This window comes from Ursus americanus, chromosome 32, assembly GCF_024610735.1.
Source record: "Ursus americanus isolate L20-20 chromosome 32, mUrsAme1.1.p, whole genome shotgun sequence".
NCBI classification, from domain to species: domain Eukaryota; kingdom Metazoa; phylum Chordata; class Mammalia; order Carnivora; family Ursidae; genus Ursus; species Ursus americanus.
This window is the reverse complement of record NC_142158.1, coordinates 30073557-30091773: the sequence shown is the minus strand read 5'-3', so window position 1 is coordinate 30091773 and position 18217 is coordinate 30073557. Positions and strand designations below refer to the sequence as shown.

General features: G+C 38.3%; 1 protein-coding gene across 3 annotated transcripts in view; it reads right to left on the bottom strand.

Annotated features, from left to right (window-relative positions):
• The window catches only part of BLTP3A (bridge-like lipid transfer protein family member 3A), a 63181-nt gene that overhangs the window by 37708 nt on the left and 7256 nt on the right, over positions 1 to 18217 (bottom strand). The window contains exon 2 of one of the 3 annotated variants that reach the window (XM_087858151.1): positions 14375 to 14534. The exons of the other annotated variants lie outside the window; for them this stretch is intronic. The gene's annotated coding sequence lies outside the window, so the exon portion shown is untranslated. The remainder of the gene's footprint in view (positions 1 to 14374; positions 14535 to 18217) is intronic. 3 annotated transcript variants of the gene reach the window in all.

Here is an 18217-nt window from a genome sequence, read left to right as displayed (position 1 = left end):
TTTTGGATTTCCTTGGACCATAAGATCATGACGTACAAGAGTTTTATCTTCCAATTTTTTTTCTACAGTGCCTAAAATAGTACTACATTAAAAGACTCTTTAACAATTTTTAAATGATAGTAAAGAATTTTTTGGAAGTTTACAAACATGCAAAAAATACTGTATGATATTAAGGGATTCACAGGAATGCACTGGCATGATGACAAATTCAGGAAACTGCTTACCTGTGAGACAAAGGGAAGGGTCCAAGGAAGCTGCAACTATATGAATAAATCTTATTTGTCACGTTGGGAGGTGACTATGTGGCTGAATATTCATATAATGAATATTATGTTACTCTCTATACCTTTTTGTACGGCAAATATTTCATACTAACTCCAAGATTTCTATCAATTACCTACTATATGTATCCACTGCTGGAAGAGCTTCTTCTCCATGGGTCTCTCATATTCCTACATGCCTTGCTGAGTATGCCAAGAATGCATGACCCTGACCACTCCTTACCCAGGCCACTTTCCAGGACTGTGTTTGAAAAGATCAGCTTTGGGGGATGAAGTAATATGCCCCACCCCAGGATAAAGAGCAGGCTTGCTGACCACTCACTATAAAAACAACAGATTCCCCAAGTTCAATGCTCCATTCCTATATGTGCAAGCATCCATCTTGGGCCCATTCATGTCACTCCGATGGGACTTGAGGAGGCAAGGGGATCTAATACAAACATATGCTTACGCTACTTGCTGGACCATGAGTAATAAAGTCCTTGGTCTCCGATCCGGGAGTCTCCTGTGTTCCGTCAGCATCCATGAACTACAGCAGACTAATTATTAGCTTCTAAGTAGGGTAAAATAAAATCCGAAACCCTTACACATACTTTTACTGACTTTAATTCATTAAAAAAATTTTAATCAACAATTACTGGGTATGAGCCAATTTTATTCTCTGGACACAAAAGACAAGCTTTCTACAATGGCTCCTATCCTCTGAAAACTAACTTTCTACAGAGGGAAAGAGAATTTCTCTTTTCTTTCAAGCAATGCCCATCTATAAGGAAATAGGACTGGGATGTGAAATAGAAAAAAGAACATCTTAAACACTTCCACTACATAAAACAAGAACAACAACAGCTGAAACTAAAGGAAGATACAGAGCATGCCCTTAAGGAACTTGGAGGAAACACATTCTCGCAGGAAGGAAAGGAAAGCAGAAAACAGAACTCAACGTTATTTGTAATCACTAGGTACAGGCAGGCTGCCTTTTTCAAGCCCCTTTTATATTTAAATAAGGTATTACAATTTTTTTCCTTCTAGCAACCCTTCTTCCTCTACTCTTAAGTATTCAGAGAAGCCATATCAGCTCACAAATTGGGGTGGGCATCCTTCAGAAGTATTAGTCTTAAAGATAAGAATTTTTGAAGATGTAAAATTAGTTTTGAAGACTATAACTGTATGTCTCCTCCCCACAGATTGTGATAAGACCCCACCTCCCTGCCTCAACTGGGAAACATGGTAAGAGTGAGTCACTATCAGAGATGGGAGTAAGGACTCCTTTAATATGCAGGAGAGAAAAGGCTGAAAATCACTAAGACAAGCTACTTTTCTTTATGCTAAAAACCATTTTTAAGAAAAGAAAGTGAGGGACGCCTGGGTGGCTCAGTCAGTTAAGCATCTGCCTTCGGCTAGGGTCATGATCCCAGGATCCTCGGATCGAGTCCTACATCAGGCTCCCTGCTCAGCGAGGAGTCTGTTTCTCCCTCTGCCTGCTGCTCCTCCTGTTCGTGCTCCCTCTCCTTCTCTCTCTGACAAATAACATAACATAACATAACATAACATAACATAACATAACATAAAATAGAAAAAGAAAAGTGATAGGGACTTTTTCAAGTATGTTCCTCTCTGAAAAAAAAGAGGAACACACCTTGAATGAAACATAAACAGTCAAGTAAGTTATACCACACATTAGCACTGACATTCGCAAAGTGATTATACTAAATAGGCACCATATATCTAATTTTTACATTGTGTTCTATGCAAAATCTATTTACAGCTCCATATAAAATACATGTTATTTTTCAAGCCTTGAAAAAAAAAAAGTACGAGATTGTGTTATATTTCAGCCTAACCTTGCCAGTATTTAGGGCACTGTGTCTCTAACTATGGTCCTGCGATCACATGGGTGGAATCACTTGGGCATATGTTAACACGCAGATTATTGGGCCACATTCCAGATACACTGAATCACAATGGGGAGGGGAGTAAGGAATCTGCATTTTAAACAAACTCAGGGTGATTCTTCTGTTCTCTAAAGTTTGAAAATGGTTTGAGTTTTCAGTTAACCAGCTAAAGTGATTCAAGGAAGGAAAACAAGAGGCTCAAGATGGAAAACAGATGCATAAATCAATTCTTCAAGAACAGAGGTGTTTTCAACTCCTATCCTTATTATAGCTTGGTCTTTAAGAGCACAGGCTTTAGAGTTAGACTTGGGCTCAAAACCTGGCTCTTTCACTTAGTTATGCTGTGACTAACTGTTCAGCCAACTTCACAGGACTGCTGGCATTACAGAGCTAACAGACATTAAATATCTGGCATTTGTTAAGTGCTCAATAAATAAATAGTAATCATTATTTCTGGATTCCACTGCTCTCTGCCTTTAGACAAGGATTAAATTATTATATTAAAAAAAAAAAAGGTTTAGGAGGCTTAGATTATCATCCTAGAACTCAAGATGTCTTCAAGACACAACCCCCCAGATCTCTATCTCAATGTATCATCCTCCATTCCCGGTATGCCTATTTCTATCCTTTCCACCCAGGTGCCTACAAATTGAAATCTGGACAAGATTAAAACTGAATTAATGTTCCCCAGAAAGCCTTTCCATTATATCCCACTCTGGCTCCAAGAATAGATTTTTATCCCTTGTCTCTCTGATACTACTAGGTCACAAGAGAACTAAGGACAGGGAACAAAATTATCACTGAAGCTAATCAAAATCGAGCTTGTAAAGGCAAGACCATCCAATTGAAAACAACAGGCCTATAGCTGGTAACCAGCAGAGTTCTATGAACTTTGTAACCATGTCATCCAGCAAATGACAGCACTGACTCTTTCAGGGCAGTTCTGTGGAGGAGAGTACCCCATGCCCAATTTATCCCGAGAGCAACCAGGTGGACTTACCTTGGAAATAAGTGCATGTGTGTAAACACCAGCCAGCCAGGATGACAGACTAATCCCTGTCTTCCTACTCCAAAGTGAATGAGATCTGGATGAAAAGTGATCCCTCATATTTCCAGGGAGGGCACAGAATAACCAAGAGGATAAACTTCCTTATATTATATAATTTTAGCTATCAGAATAAAGAATCTCTCTAGAGATTACGTGCAGGGCTGCTGGGCCACCACAGCTGTTCTCCCCTAACAGTAATAACGATATCTATTTGCTTTTTCATTTATCAATTTACTTTTAGTATTCAACAAAAGATGGATAGCACATTAATAGCTTCTCAAGAAACGCAATAAGAATTCCTCAACTGATTTTGACTGCATTTTACAGTAATAGCAAAGAATAAGTAAATAGGAAATCCATGGGGCCCGTTGTAGAGGATTGTGGAGGTTTGCTCAACCAAGGAAACCAGATCTGAGATCTGATCTGAAACCACTTGATTCAGCATCTGTGTTCCTAATCGAGGATAGTATCACTGATTCCAGGGTTGCTGAAAAGGCTAATGGAAGCCTGCTATTTATTCCACTTCAAGTATGTGGGGAAACATTTTTTTGGCCATCTGTTACTGTTACAGAGCATAGAAGCTAAGATGAAATCAAGTTGGAGAAACAGATTTTGATCAGGTTTCATTTCTGCCAGGGGATTGCAATCTGCCAAAGAGACAACAGAGAAAGATTCTCAGACATCTTTGTGAAAATGTATCACAATGTTAGGAAGTGAAAATTCTTAGATTTTCAGATTCACGGAATTTCAGAGTAGAAGGAATCTTAAATGATCATTTAGTCCAAAACTACAATTTGCAAATGGCCAGGAAGTTAAATGACTTGTCCACCTAGCCAGTGGTAAACCTGCAACTAAGTAAATGGCAGAAATAAGACTTAACCCAGCATTCATTCAATTTTCTACCCTGTACCCTGTAATTCAGTACTTTTATTGTTAATAATACAGTCAATAAGTTGCAATAAGCAGTTTGCTTCAGGTCCCACAGAAATTGAACCCCCACAAAAGCAAAAATGTCTGCAAATACACTTTGTTTCCTTCACTTCTTTTTCCACTAAGGTGGTCACGGCCCAGGCCTTGGTTTCTAAGCTTCCTACCCAAATCCATATCAAAGTATTTTCACTGCCCAGCCACACCACAGGCATATCTTTTACCAAAAATACAACACATCAAGCCATTGATTTAAACACAGGACCCCTAAATCATTTAAACAAAACATCTCAATCACTAAAGTAGCTAACATTATTCCATCCTGAATAACGTGATGGAATATGCCATTCAGTCTTAGAAGTCTGCCCTTATAGGTCTTACTCTCAAAACTTCTACCTGAACAAATATATGCCTTAGAAGAAAATTCTCTCTCCTTCTAGATTTTTGTTTTCAACACCGAGTTTTTTAATTGTTTCATTTAAGGTGCAATTTATATACAGTGGCTTATTTCTGAACTTTATATTTTGTTCTGCTGATCTACTTAACCTTATGCCAACACGACGCTGGCCTAATTATGGAAACTTCATCTGAGGTCTTGAAAGTAAGTGGTTAAACCTCATTTTAGGGGCGCCTGGGTGGCACAGCGGTTGAGCGTCTGCCTTCGGCTCAGGGCGTGATCCCGGCGTTGTGGGATCGAGCCCCACATCAGGCTCCTCTGCTATGAGCCTGCTTCTTCCTCTCCCACTCCCCCTGCTCGTGTTCCCTCTCTCGCTGGCTGTCTCTATCTCTGTCAAATAAATAAATAAAGTCTTTAAAAAAACAAAAAAAACAAAAAAAAAAACCCAAAACCTCATTTTGCTTTTTTCCCAAGATTATTTTGGCCATTCTAGGTCCTTTTCATTTTCATATAATTTTTTTAATCACCCTGCCACTTTCTGTAGGAGGGGGGAGAAAAGCACCTGCTGAAATTCTGATTGGGACTGCATTGCTGAATTTGGGGAGATCTGACATATTAACAAAAATTAGACTATCCTTGAACATGGTATACAATCAAAGTAGGTATATTTATTTGGATCTTTTTTAACCTCTCTAGACAATGTTTTATAGTTTCCAGTATAATCTTTTCTTCATATATATATATATATATATATATATATATATATATATGTGTGTGTGTGTGTGTGTATATATGCACACATATATATAGTAAAGGAATATTTACTATTGTAAAGGAAATTAAAATTTTTTTCTAGTTGTTTGCTGCTAGAAGACAGAAATAAAAGTGATATTTTTATATTGACTTTTGTTTAAGATTTTATATTTAAGTAATCTCTACACCCAACATGGGGCTCAAACTTACAACCCTGAGATCAAGAGTCGCACGCTCCACCGACTGAGCTAGCCAGGCGCCCCCATATTGACTTTGTATCCTACAACCTTACTAAATTCAGTTAGTAGCTCTAGTGGTTGTTTTGCAGGTTCCTTAGGATTTTCTATGTAAACAATTATATCTGTGAATAGAGACAGTTTTACTTCTTCATTTCCAGTCTTTGTGAAAATTGATATATATTGAGCTTTGTATGTTGCAACCTTGCTAACTTTTCAGTTCTCGTAACTTTTTTTAAGAAGCCGTAAGATCTCTACACAGACATTCATGTTGTCTGCAACATCTCTGTCAGGTTTCTGTTACCAAGGTTATGATGGACATGTTAAACAAGATGGGAAGTATTTCCCTTCTCCATTTCCCTAAAGAATTTGTATTAAATGAGTATTATTTCTTACTTAAATGTTCAAAAGAAGTCTTTAATAAAGCTATCTGGACCTGGAGTTTTCTTTATAAAAAAAGGTTCTGATAATAAATGCAATTTCTTTAATAGACATAAGGCTACTAAGATATTCTACTTCATATCGTTGTAGTGTTATGTTTTTTCAAATAATTATGTGCATTTCATCTAAGTTGAATTTTTTGACAAAAGGTATTCATAACATCCTTTAGTACCTTTTAACATCTGTAAGATCTATCTATATCCCCTCTTTCATTCCTGGTAGTATTTATGATTTTTTTCTTGATCAGTTTCACTAAAGGTTAATTTTGACATTTAAAAAAATCTTTGTATTAATTTTCTCTATTTGTGTCCTATTTCCAATTTCAGTGATTTTTGTTCTGTTTTTCCTTTATTCTACTTACTTGGATTTATTTTGCTCATCTTTTTCTAGAATCTTAAGTTGGAAACTTCAATCATTGATTTTTAAACTTTTCCCTAATATAAGCATTTAAACCTATATATTTCCCAATACTCACTTTATTTGCTACATCCCACAAGTTTTGATATGTTGAATTTTCATTGCCCACTACCTAGAAATATTTTATTTCTTTTATAGTGTTTTCTTTGACCACGAGTTATTTAGAAATGTATTTTAAATATCCAAATTTGCAGGGCCTTTCTAGTTATCTTATTGGTATTGATTTCTAATTTAATTCCATACTGTACTCAGGGAATATACTATGTAACTTCTCAATATTTTGAAATGTGTTGAGCCATATTTTATAGTTTAATTTATAGTCTATTTTGGTGAACATTCCCTGTGCACTTGAAAATAACATATATTCTTCAGTTACGTACAGTGTTCTATAAGTGCCAATTGGGCAAAGCAATGTATAATGTCATTCAGATCTTCTAAATTTTTTATAAATATTTCTTGTTTTGTTTTGAAGATTTTATTTATTTGAGAGAGAGAGAGCAAGACAGAGTGCACAAGCAGGGGAGAGGGGCAGAGGGAAAGGGAGAAGCAGACTCCCTGCTGAGCAGAGAGCCCCACACGGGCTCAATCCCAGGACCCTGGGATCACAACCTGAGCCAAAGGCAGATGCTTAAGTGACTGAGCCACCCAGGCGCCCAGATCTTCTATATCTTTATTGATATTTCTCAAGTTGTTCTATCAACTACTGAGGGAAGAGTATTGAAAACACCCAACTAATCCAACCTTTGGATTTGCCCTTTTCTGCCTTTGTTTGGTTTTGTTTCATGTGTATTTTTTTAACTGTACTTTTTTAAGATTTTATTTGAGAGAGAGTGAGCACACATGCACACACGGGAGGGGATGGGAAGAGCAGAAGAAGAGGAAGAGAGAGAATCTCAAGCAGATTGAGCGTGGAGCCCAATGTGGGGCTTGATCTCACGACCCTAAGACCATGACCTGATACGAAATCAAGAGTCAGACGCTTAACCAACTGAGCTGCCCAGGCACCCCTTGTTTCATGTGTATTGAAGCTCTTTTATTAGGTTCATAAACATTAATGACTGTGTCTTTCTGACGAAATGATCCTTTTACTATGAAATGTATCTCTAGTAGTAAACTCTGTCTTGAAGTCTATTTTGTATGATGATAATATAGCTACTCCAGCATTCTTGTGCTTACTGCTCCCATGGTGTACTTTTTTCATCTTCTCACTTTCAATCTGGGTTTATCCATTTTTCATCCAGTCTGACAACCCATGCTGTTAAATTGGAGTGGTCAATCCATTTACATTTAATGCAATTATTGATACTGGTTAGATTTTGGTTTACCATTCTATTTGTTTCATATGGTTTTTTCCTCTATCCCTCCTTTGCTGCCTTATTTTCAGGTTAACCTAATTATTTTTAGTATTTCATTGTAATTATTTTAATGGGCTTTTTAGCTATATGTCTTTATGTGTGTGTCAGAGACAAAGCGACTGCTCTACGGATACATTACGTAAACTTAACTTATCACAATCTACTTACAGTTAATATTGTACTACTTCACATAAGAATATAAGAACTTTGCAAAATAGTTCATTTATTGCCCTTCACCTTTTGGACTAGAATTGTCATACATATTATAGCTGTAGTAGTCCGCATTTATCCACGAGGGCTACATCCCAAAACCCCCAGTGGATGCCTGAAATTGCAGATAGTACTGAATCTTATATATACTGGGGGTTTTTTCTATTAATACATAACTATGACAAAGTTTAATGTATAAATAGGCACAGGAAGAGATTAATAATAAAATAGAACAACTGTAACTATATACTGTAATGAAAGTTATGTGAATGTGGTCTCTCAAATGTCTTATTGTACCGTACTCACTCTTGTTGTGATGATGTAAAATGAAATGCCTACATGATGAGTTGAAGTGAGCTGATGGACGTAGGTACTATGACACAGCGCCAGGCTACTAATGACCTTCTGATTATATGTCAGGAAGATAATCTGCTTCTGGACTGCAGTTGACCACACGTAACCGAAATCATGGAAAGCAAAACTGTGGATAAGGGGGACTACTATACATATGTCACAGACCCACAAAATAGTGTTAAACATAAGTCTTCTCTTTTAAAGAAATTGAGAATAAAAAATATATGGTCTTTTACACCTACATTTCCAGTGTTCTTCACTCTTTCCTATAGTTCCAAATTTCCATCTGGTATCATTCCTTTTCAATCTGAAGAACTTTCTTCATTATCTCTTGTGCTACTAGGATTCTCTCAGTTTTCATTTGTCTAAAAATGCCTTTATTTTACTTTCCATTTTTAAAAAACATTTAAGCTGGATATGGAATTCTAGGTTGAGAGCTTCTTTCAGCATTTTAAAGATATCTCCCATTGTCTTCTGTTGTTCTTGATGAGAAGTGAGCCACTAATTTAAATCACTGTTCTCCTTTATGTGGTAAGTCATTTTCCTCTGGCTGCTCTCAAGTTTTTCTCTTTCTCTTTAGTTTTCAGCAAAATGACTGTGATGCACCTGGAGTAGTAGTCTTTGTATCTATCCTGCTTAAGGTTGACTGGGCTTCTCGGATTCTATAAATCTGTTTTTCACCACACTTGGATCTTTTAGACATTATTTCTTTTTAAAACAGCTCTACTGAGGGGCGCCTGGGTAGCGCAGTCGTTAAGCGTCTGCTTTCGGCTCAGGGCGTGATCCCAGAGTCCTGGGATCAAGCCCCACATCAGGCTCCTCCGCTGGGAGCCTTCTTCCTCTCCCACTCCCCCTGCTTGTGTTCCCTCTCTCGCTGGCTGTCTCTCTCTCTGTCAAATAAATAAATAAAGTCTTTAAAAAAAAAAATAACAGCTCTACTGAAATTAATTCACATACCATATACATTCATTTAAAATGTACAATTCAGTGGTTTTTAGTATACTCAGAGTTGTGCAACCATAAGCTTAATCAATTTTAGAACATTTTCATTACCCTGTTCCAAAAAAACCTGAACCCTTCAGCTATCATCCTCATTTTCCTTATTTCTCCTAACCTGGTAACCGTTATTCTATTTTCTGTCTCCATAGATTTGCCTATACTGGACATTTACTATAAATAGAATTACAATAGTATGTGGTCTCTTGTGACTGGCTTCTTTCACTTAGCAAGTTTTCAAGGTTCATCCATGTTGTAACAGGAATCAGCATTTTTTTCCTTTTTATGATCAAAAATATTCCATTATAAGGATATTCCACATTTTATCCATTGATCAGCTCATGGACATTTGGGTTATTTCTGCTTTGGGGGTTTAATGAATAATGCTACTATCAACACGCAAGTACAAGTTTTTGTGTGGACATATGCTTTTATTTCTGTTGGGTATACATGTAAGAATGGAACTGCTGGTAAAATGGTAACTCTGTTTTACTTTTTCAGGAACTGCCCTGCTGTTTTCCTAAGTGGCTATACCATGTTACAGCCCTACCAGCTGTGTTTTAGAGTTTTAATTGCTCCACATCTTCACCAACATTTGTTATTATTTCTCCATATCTTCACCAACACTGTTATTATCTGTCTTTTTTATTACAGTCATCCTTATAGCCATTGTAATTCCTTGATGGCTGATAACGTTGAGTATCTTTTCATATGTTTGTGGCCATTTTTGCATCTTCTTTAAAGAAATGTCTAGGGGCACCTGGGTGGCTCAGTCCGTTAAGAGTCTGCCTTCTGCTCGGGTCATGATCCCAGGGACCCTGCATCGGGTTCCCTGCTCAGCAGGGGACCTGCTTCTCCCTCTCTCTCTCTGCCACTCCCTCTGCTTGTGCTCTCTCACTCTCTCTCTCTCTGTCAAATAAATAAACAAAATCTTTTAAAAGAAAAAGGAAGGAAGGAAGGGAGGAAGGGAGAGAGAGAGGGAGGGAGGGAAGAAGGTCTATTCAGATCCTTTGCTCATTTTTAAATTGGGTTGTCTCTTTATTGTTTAGTTGTCAGCCATTATTTCTTCAAATATTTTTGTCTTGTTTTAGTTAACTACTACACCGTAACAAATCACTCCAAACCTAGTGCCATAAAACAGTAAGCATTTTAGTAAGTTCACAGATTTTGTGCATTAGAAATTCATTCAAGGGACGACTGGGATAGCTTTACTCTGATTCATGAATTCTGGGGCCTCATCTGGGACATCATGAATGGCTGGGAGCTGGGATCACCTAGTGGCTTCTTCACCCACATGGTTGATCCCTTGGCTGAAATGTCTCAAAGGCCAGGCTCAGCCAGGACTGTTAACTGGAGCACTTACATGCGGTTGCTCTGTGTAGCTTGGATGTCGCTTTTAACTTGACTCTATTGGCCAAGAGAACATGTAGAATGGTAGATACTGTTGCAGCCATCTTTGAAAAATACAATCTGCCAGATGTCTTTTGTCTCCTTTAGTTCTAGGACTCCAATTAAACATATATTAATACTGCCCCATATTCACTGAGGTTCTGTTTTTGTTTTTTTAATCTTTTTTCTCTTTTCTTCAGAGTGGATAATTCCTGCCACTCTATTTTCAAGTTCACCAACCCTTTCTTTAGCCATCTCCAATCTGCTGTTAAGCACATCTAATAAATTTTTCATTTCAGGTGTTATACTTTTAAGTTCTAGATTTTACATTTGGTTCTTTTTATAGTTCCCACTTCTCTGCTGAGATTCTCCATCTGTTCATTTATTATTACCAAGTTTAATATCCTTGTCTGATAATTCCAACATCTGAGTCATCTTAGGGTCAATTTCTATTGACTGCTATTCTCAACAGTGAGTCACATTTTCCTTCATTGCATATCTAGTCATTTATTATTGTATATTGAACATTACTGAGATTCTAAATTCTGTCAATCTTCCTCTGAAGAGTGAATATTATTCTACTGGGATATTAACTTGACTAGATTCATACTCCAAACTCTGTCTCTCCCACAAGGGGCAGCAGCTAAACCTCAACTCAATTCATTCAGTTTTCCAACTACTGCCTTTCCTAGGCTCCATGAAGTCTTTCCCCATGCATGTCAAGAATTTGGACAGAATTTAAAAGCAAGGTTCCCTCTTCTGTTGCTCCCTCCTTTCTGAGATTTCTCCCCTCATTCTCCAGTCCCTCTTATAGTCCTGAACTCCATCCTCTGACTCCCAAGCTAGTAAAACTGTAGACTTTTGCTTGAGTTCTAGCCACCACCCACCATGCAAACTGGAGAGTATCCTCAGGCAAAAGAATTGTATAATTGAGAATCATGCCCGGTACAGTTCCCATCTTTCATGTTTCCTATCAATTTCTGCCTGATTTGGTCACTTCCCAATGTCTTCAAGTAGTTATTTTTTAATATACTGTCCAGAGTTCATAACTGTTATCTCAGAAAGGACTAGGTCAATATAAGATAATCTTAAATTATTAGAAGTAGAACCCTTTTCTACTAGATCTCATTGGTATTGTATCCTCCCCAAGGGGCAACCATGATATGAGTTACCAAAAATACATATGACCAGATGTATACAAATGTACCCTCTCAAAACAGTATGATAGATGGTAAGAGATAAATCATCCTCTTAGTCTGCTGGCGGAGTGCTTATCATAAAAAAATTGAAACAGGGGTGCCTGGGTGGCTCAATCAGTTAAGCATCTGCCTTAGGTCATGATCCCGGGGTCCTGGGATCAAGCCCGGCATTGGGCTCCTTGCTTAGTGGGGAGTCTGCTTCTCCCCCCCCCCCGCTCTTGTTCTCTCACTTGCTCATTCTCTATCTCAAATAAATAATCTTTTAAAAGTGGAAACAATATAAGAAGGTATAAAGGAAAAAAAAGGTATAAAGGAAAAAATGAGTTTTCAATTCATAGAATTATATATCTAGATAGATGTATAAAATAGAATTATTCTATATACACTTTTCTAAAACTTGCTTTTATTTTCAGTGAACAATGTATCTTGGGCATTTTACACTGCCAAATTTTTAAGTACTTTTTAGTAATTGGGGAGTTATCTACAAGCAACATCTGTGTATGGAGAATTATAATTTATTTAATAATAAAGTCCCTACTGATTGCTCTTTTACATTAATTTATTAAATAGCCTTATAGGTTTTTCTCACTTGTGTGATGTGATTCCTTCTGTAGGATGACTTCATAAAAGTGGAATTGTACATTTAACGTTTTGACAGATATTGCCAAATTTCCCTCTATAAACATGATACTGATTTACACTCTCTACAACTGTAACCAATTATACACATTTCCCCACATCCATGGTAGCTGTGTGGTTGATGACTTGAAGTACTCTCATTTACCTTACCTTCCCATCCCAATACTAGGGCAGTCAGTATTCTGGAGATTGTGGACAGCTCTCTTTCCTTAATGCTCAACAGTAGCCCTGATGAACATTCTAAATTCCCTTCCATAAGCCTGGAGGCTTGCTAAAACCTAGCCTGTGTAGCTGAAGCCCTAATACCTTGTCTGGTTTAAGCCAGTCTTCTTCTTTATTTTTTTTTAAGATTTTTTTTTTAAGATTTTTTAAGATTTTTTTTTAAGATTAAAAGTCATCTCTATACCCAACATGGGACTTGAACTCACAATCCCAAGATCGAGTCACATGCTACACCAACTGAGCCAGCCAGGTGCCCCAAGCCAGTCATCTTCCAGAACTGAATACTTGGAATCTGGTCCACTAGCAACGGTCCAGGCATGTAAGGCATGTTACATATGAACTCCTCATCTAATCGACTGTTAACATATTTGAGTACCACCTTGAATTACGGCTGCAATTTCTTATCCGATATCTTTTCCACATACCCTTCTCCTGGTCATTCTAGAATTAGGACTAAGATAGTAGGGGCTCCTTATCAACTGTAACTCAGAGACAGCTGCCCTCTTCCCTCTCAATTCTTTAACGTCCAGTTCCCATATTGATTGGGTCCCAGATTCTCTCCCATATACCAACCTTGAAGATATTACACTCCATGTCCCAAGTCTTGGCAAGTCGCACTTTATTAGGAACATTCCTTGTCATCCTAACATATTCCCTTTAATTTCCTTTGTACTTCCACATCTTGACAATTTCCAAACTTACATCAAGAGTAGAATTAATGAAATCTGAGTATATTTCTAATTTTAAGACTCACACCCAGGCTCTTGGATTAACCAACGTGAAACTGCAGTTGCTAATGCTCAGAAGAGGCCTATTCTACTAACAGACACTGTTAGTTATTCACTACTGAATGTGAACAGATATTTCTTCATGGCATAGCCTCAAACAATTACTTAGATTGGCATAAAATATGGCATATAAATTATCTGAGCTTTGAAATTGCTCAAGAAGGAAACTGAGGGAAAAATTCCATACACAAGGCGGTCCTTAATTTTTGAACAGAACTGGCTTAATTTAAGAGGCACAGACTGCTCTGGGGTGGCTCAGTTGGTTAAGCGTCTGACTTTTGATTTTGGCTCAGGTCTTGATCTCAGGGTCATGAGTTCAAGCCCCGCTGGGCATGGAGCCTACTTCAAAAAAAAAAAGCAGAGACTGCTCAGAATGAGCCATCTTTCACATCTGGTGGTGAGAGAAAAGCCCTGGCAAAACTTTAAGTAGTTTCCCCTGCAGAGATCATTCAATGAACAAATACCTAAGATAGTAGCACATTCCCTGACTGAAGTAAATAGATTCAACCATATAAGTAGCTGTGGAGGAAATAAGAGCTTAAAATAAAAATGAAGGTCTCAAACTCCAAGGAGGACTATGTGCTCCTCAAGAGCTAGAACTGTTTCATTTAGACCTGTGTCTGCCACGAAGTCTAGGATAAGCATGCTCAATTAATGTTTATTGATAATAACAAAAAGCGAATAAATGATAATTGCCAAATAGATGGAATGAACTAAAGGGTATATCCAACAATCCATCCACATTCTTTTACACATTGTAAACCAATAATAATACTCTGATGAACCAGACACGTTAAACCAGGTTTAAGAGTGTCGTATGTAGGGGACACCTGGGTGGCTCAGTCGTTAAGCATCTGCCTTCAGCTCAGGGCGTGATCCCAGCGTTCTGGGATCAAGCCCCGCATCGGGCTCCCTGCTCCGCTGGCAGCCTGCTTCTTCCGCTCCCAATCCCCCTGCTTGTGTTTCCTCTCTCGCTGGCTGTCTCTCTCTCTGTGAAATAAATAAATAAAATTAAAAAAAAAAAAAAAACAGTGTCATATGCAAACACGGAAATAAATTTATCTGTGAAGCTGAGGTAGAGGCACACCTTTCCCATTAGAGACAATAAAAAGTGCAAGGTTTTTAAAAAGGAGAGGGAGAGAGATTAGTATATTCTAAAAGCTCTTTCTAGAAGCTTTTACAATAAAAAAATAGTATCCGGAAAAAATGAAAAAGAAGGATGACATTTTTCTGAGAACAAAAATTATTTTTAAAACAATAGCTAACATTTAATGATTGCTTACTTTATTCCAGACACTGTCCTAATAAGCACTTTGTTATACATTTTTAATTAATTTCTCTCAGTGATCCCACGATATAAAGGACAACTATTATCTCCATTGTATAGAAGAGAGAACTGAAGCATAGAAAGGCTAAGTAACTTGCCCAAGATCATAGCAAGCTAAGATTCAAAGTCAAGCAGTATGGCTCAAGAACTTGCAGCCTTAACTACACTATACCATCTCTCTGACTTTTTTCTCCCATCTCTCTCACTTTAAACAAAATCAACAGAGGTATAGAGGTTTGGAGGTTCCTTGCCTCAGACCCAGATCAATGGCAACAGAAAACAACCGGAGCCCTATCTAAGATGCCTGGGCATACAGGTGTCTATGATCCAACCTCTCTCTTTCCAATATCATTTCTAGCTATGCTCCACCCTCAAACCCTACATTCCAGTGACACAGAACCAAACGCACTCTCTTAAAGGCCCCCTTCTGTTTCTCAACTCAGTACCATTACTCACGCAGCTCCCTCTGCCCGGCATCACCTTTCTGCCCCTGACTCTCTGTGCCCCCCACCCCAGGCTCCACAGATACTTTTTAATGCCTTACTGGGCTTACTGTTTACAGGTCTGTTTATTGCTTTAAGCAGTTGAATCCCTGAAAGGGAATCTTGTCTCATTTGTTTTCAAATTGCTAGTGCTTGGCATACAATTCAGGTGGTCAGTAAAAGTTTCCTGACAGAATCAATGAATAAATGGTCTCAGAAACAGAGTCCTCAAAGGCAGCCCAGGGTAGGGGGCTGAGGGGAAGGCTAGACTCCCTATCTGAGAATGGCTGACACACCACCTACAGCTGACCAACCAACTATCTTGTAGCAAATCTTCCTCAAAGAGACCGAGGACCCTCTCCTGTGGGCTCAGAGGACTAAGGAGCCACAGCCAACTTCACCTGAAAGGAAGGGAGATGGTGAGGACTCTGCTGAGGTTCAGGAAAAGGATACCTTACAATATATTGCCAGGCCTCTAACTTCACATCAACCTCTGTTAAGACATATTCTCAAATGAAATGTATTCCTGAACTGCAGTCCCTTCTTTCACATAAGTTTAAAAAAAAAACACAGATTTCAAAAAGGGAGAAAGGACACAAAAAGAAAAAGAAAAGAAAAACAGATTTCTCTTAGAAATGGGAAATGTATGTTTTCAGCTCTGCCTGAGAAAACACTACACAAGAGGGCTAGAGGTACTCAGCTTGAATGAATTTAGCCAATCCTTATCTGGATTTCCTATATATTGAAATTCTCCAACTTTCAAAGACTCATACATGCCACAAATGGCTGCCCAGCCTCCTGCCCCACCCCAACTGCCATAGAAACCATTTTTGGAAAATCAAAAACAAACTGGGAACTTCCAGAGTATCTGTGGAAATCAAAAGCTATGAAATTAAGAGTGACTTAAGGGAGCTGACCCTGTGGGACATATTTTGAATCTGAATTAGAATCGGTCTAATTAGAGTAGCAGTCCTTCTCCAAAAATATGTTCTCTACGTTTCTCCCCCCGCCCCCCCCCCCCCGACTTAGCTGAAATCATATATCCTAAAGAACTGGGAATTTTGGTGCAAAAGTGAAAGGAGCAGGGCATGCAGGCCTGGGAGGGTGGTAGGGTAATGAAGGGCTTCAGGTAGAATTGGGGTGACAGGGTGCATGAGGAGGACCTTAGGAAGTGGGAAAGAGACATCAGAGGAAGACAGAGTGTATCAAGAGCGAACTTCAGCTATTTTAGAATTTAGTCTAAGTCAGTGATTCTCAACCCTAACACACTCAATTCCATGAGTGGTGCTGCCAAGAGTGACAACGTTTTCTAAAATAATGACAAACACTTGGTAAAGCTCAAAACAATCTTCCCCCATGGTAGCTGCAGTCTAGAACATTCACTAGAGTTTAAAGCTTACAATATTTTGTGTTTATTACAACAGAATTAGATTCTAGGTTTATACAATTTAAATGGGTAATTAACCTATGCATTTAACAAATATTCAAAATTCAAAAAGGACAAAGGACAATGCTTCTTTTGTGTGAAATTATTCTGCACACTGGATGATATCAGCATCTCTAGCCCGCTGACTAAATGCTGGTCACACCCCTTAATCAACCACAAAAAGTCCTTGCTGAGATACAATGATCTCAATGATCTAAAAGATCTTACTCCAAGAAAAGGGAGAGAAAAACTTTTTTCTTCTTCTCCATCTCCACTCCTTCAAATGGTTCCCTAACAACCAAGACCCAAAACTCCATCTACTGAGCTTATATTTTATATAGTTAACCCACTATGGGTCTCGTGGGCTAACTTGGAAACCTCTTCAACATTCAATACACTATTTCTACTGTAATACACACTCTAAATCCCAAACTTAGAAATAAAATTTGAGAACATACCACTTCCATAAGTCAGAGACTCAAATACACTGATCTCTCATCATCAATGTTCTAATTTTTTAAATGATATGCTGACATCAAGCTACACATGACTACACTATAAAGATTAAGTATACATGTAAAATGATCATTGCTGTGGCCAAACAAAAAAATGTCAATCCAACCAATATTTTATAATACATCTAGTCCTTATTTTTATGGCAAGAAGGTACCAACAATACACCCTTTACCTAAATTCTAATGTGTATTACTTTACACTTAAGTTTTCCCCTTTACTATAGATACTGATTGATTCTACTGCTTATAAATAGTGGATAATGTTCTTTAGTATCTATAATCAGTATCAGTAGCAAATACCTGCCTCATCACACAAAAATAAAAAGTCCCTTAACAATACTGGGTGAATTGGGTTTCTTTGTCTTTCTGCTCCCCCCACCACTATTCCCACTCCCCATGTCTAAGGTTCCCTGAATTCCAGCCATGCGCTCCCACTCCACACACCTTCTGCACCCACTCAAACCACCCTTAAATTCTCTGGTTTTCAAAGTAGCCAAGGGACCACAGTCCCTGCCGTCATGGAGGACGTAGATAATTGAGCTGTCATAAAAAGAATCTTTTTGGGGGCGCCTGAGTCCCTTAGTGGGTTGAGTCTGCCTTCGGCTCAGGTCATGATCCCAGGGTCCTGGGATGGAGCCCCCAAGTTGGGCTCCCTTCTCAGCGGGGAGTCTGCTTCTCCCTCTCCCCCTGCCCCTCCCCCCAACTCGTGTTCTCTCTCGCTTGCTCTGATCTCTCAAATAAATAATCTAAAAATATATATATTTTTTTTCTTTCAATGATTAAAGCCATACTTACAAATTATTCTTCAACCAGTTTCTATATTAGGTGAGGGTAATTAAATGACCACTGAGGGGCGCCTGGGTGGCTCAGTTGTTGGGAGTCTGCCTTTGGCTCAAGTCATGAACCCAGCGTTCTGGTATCGA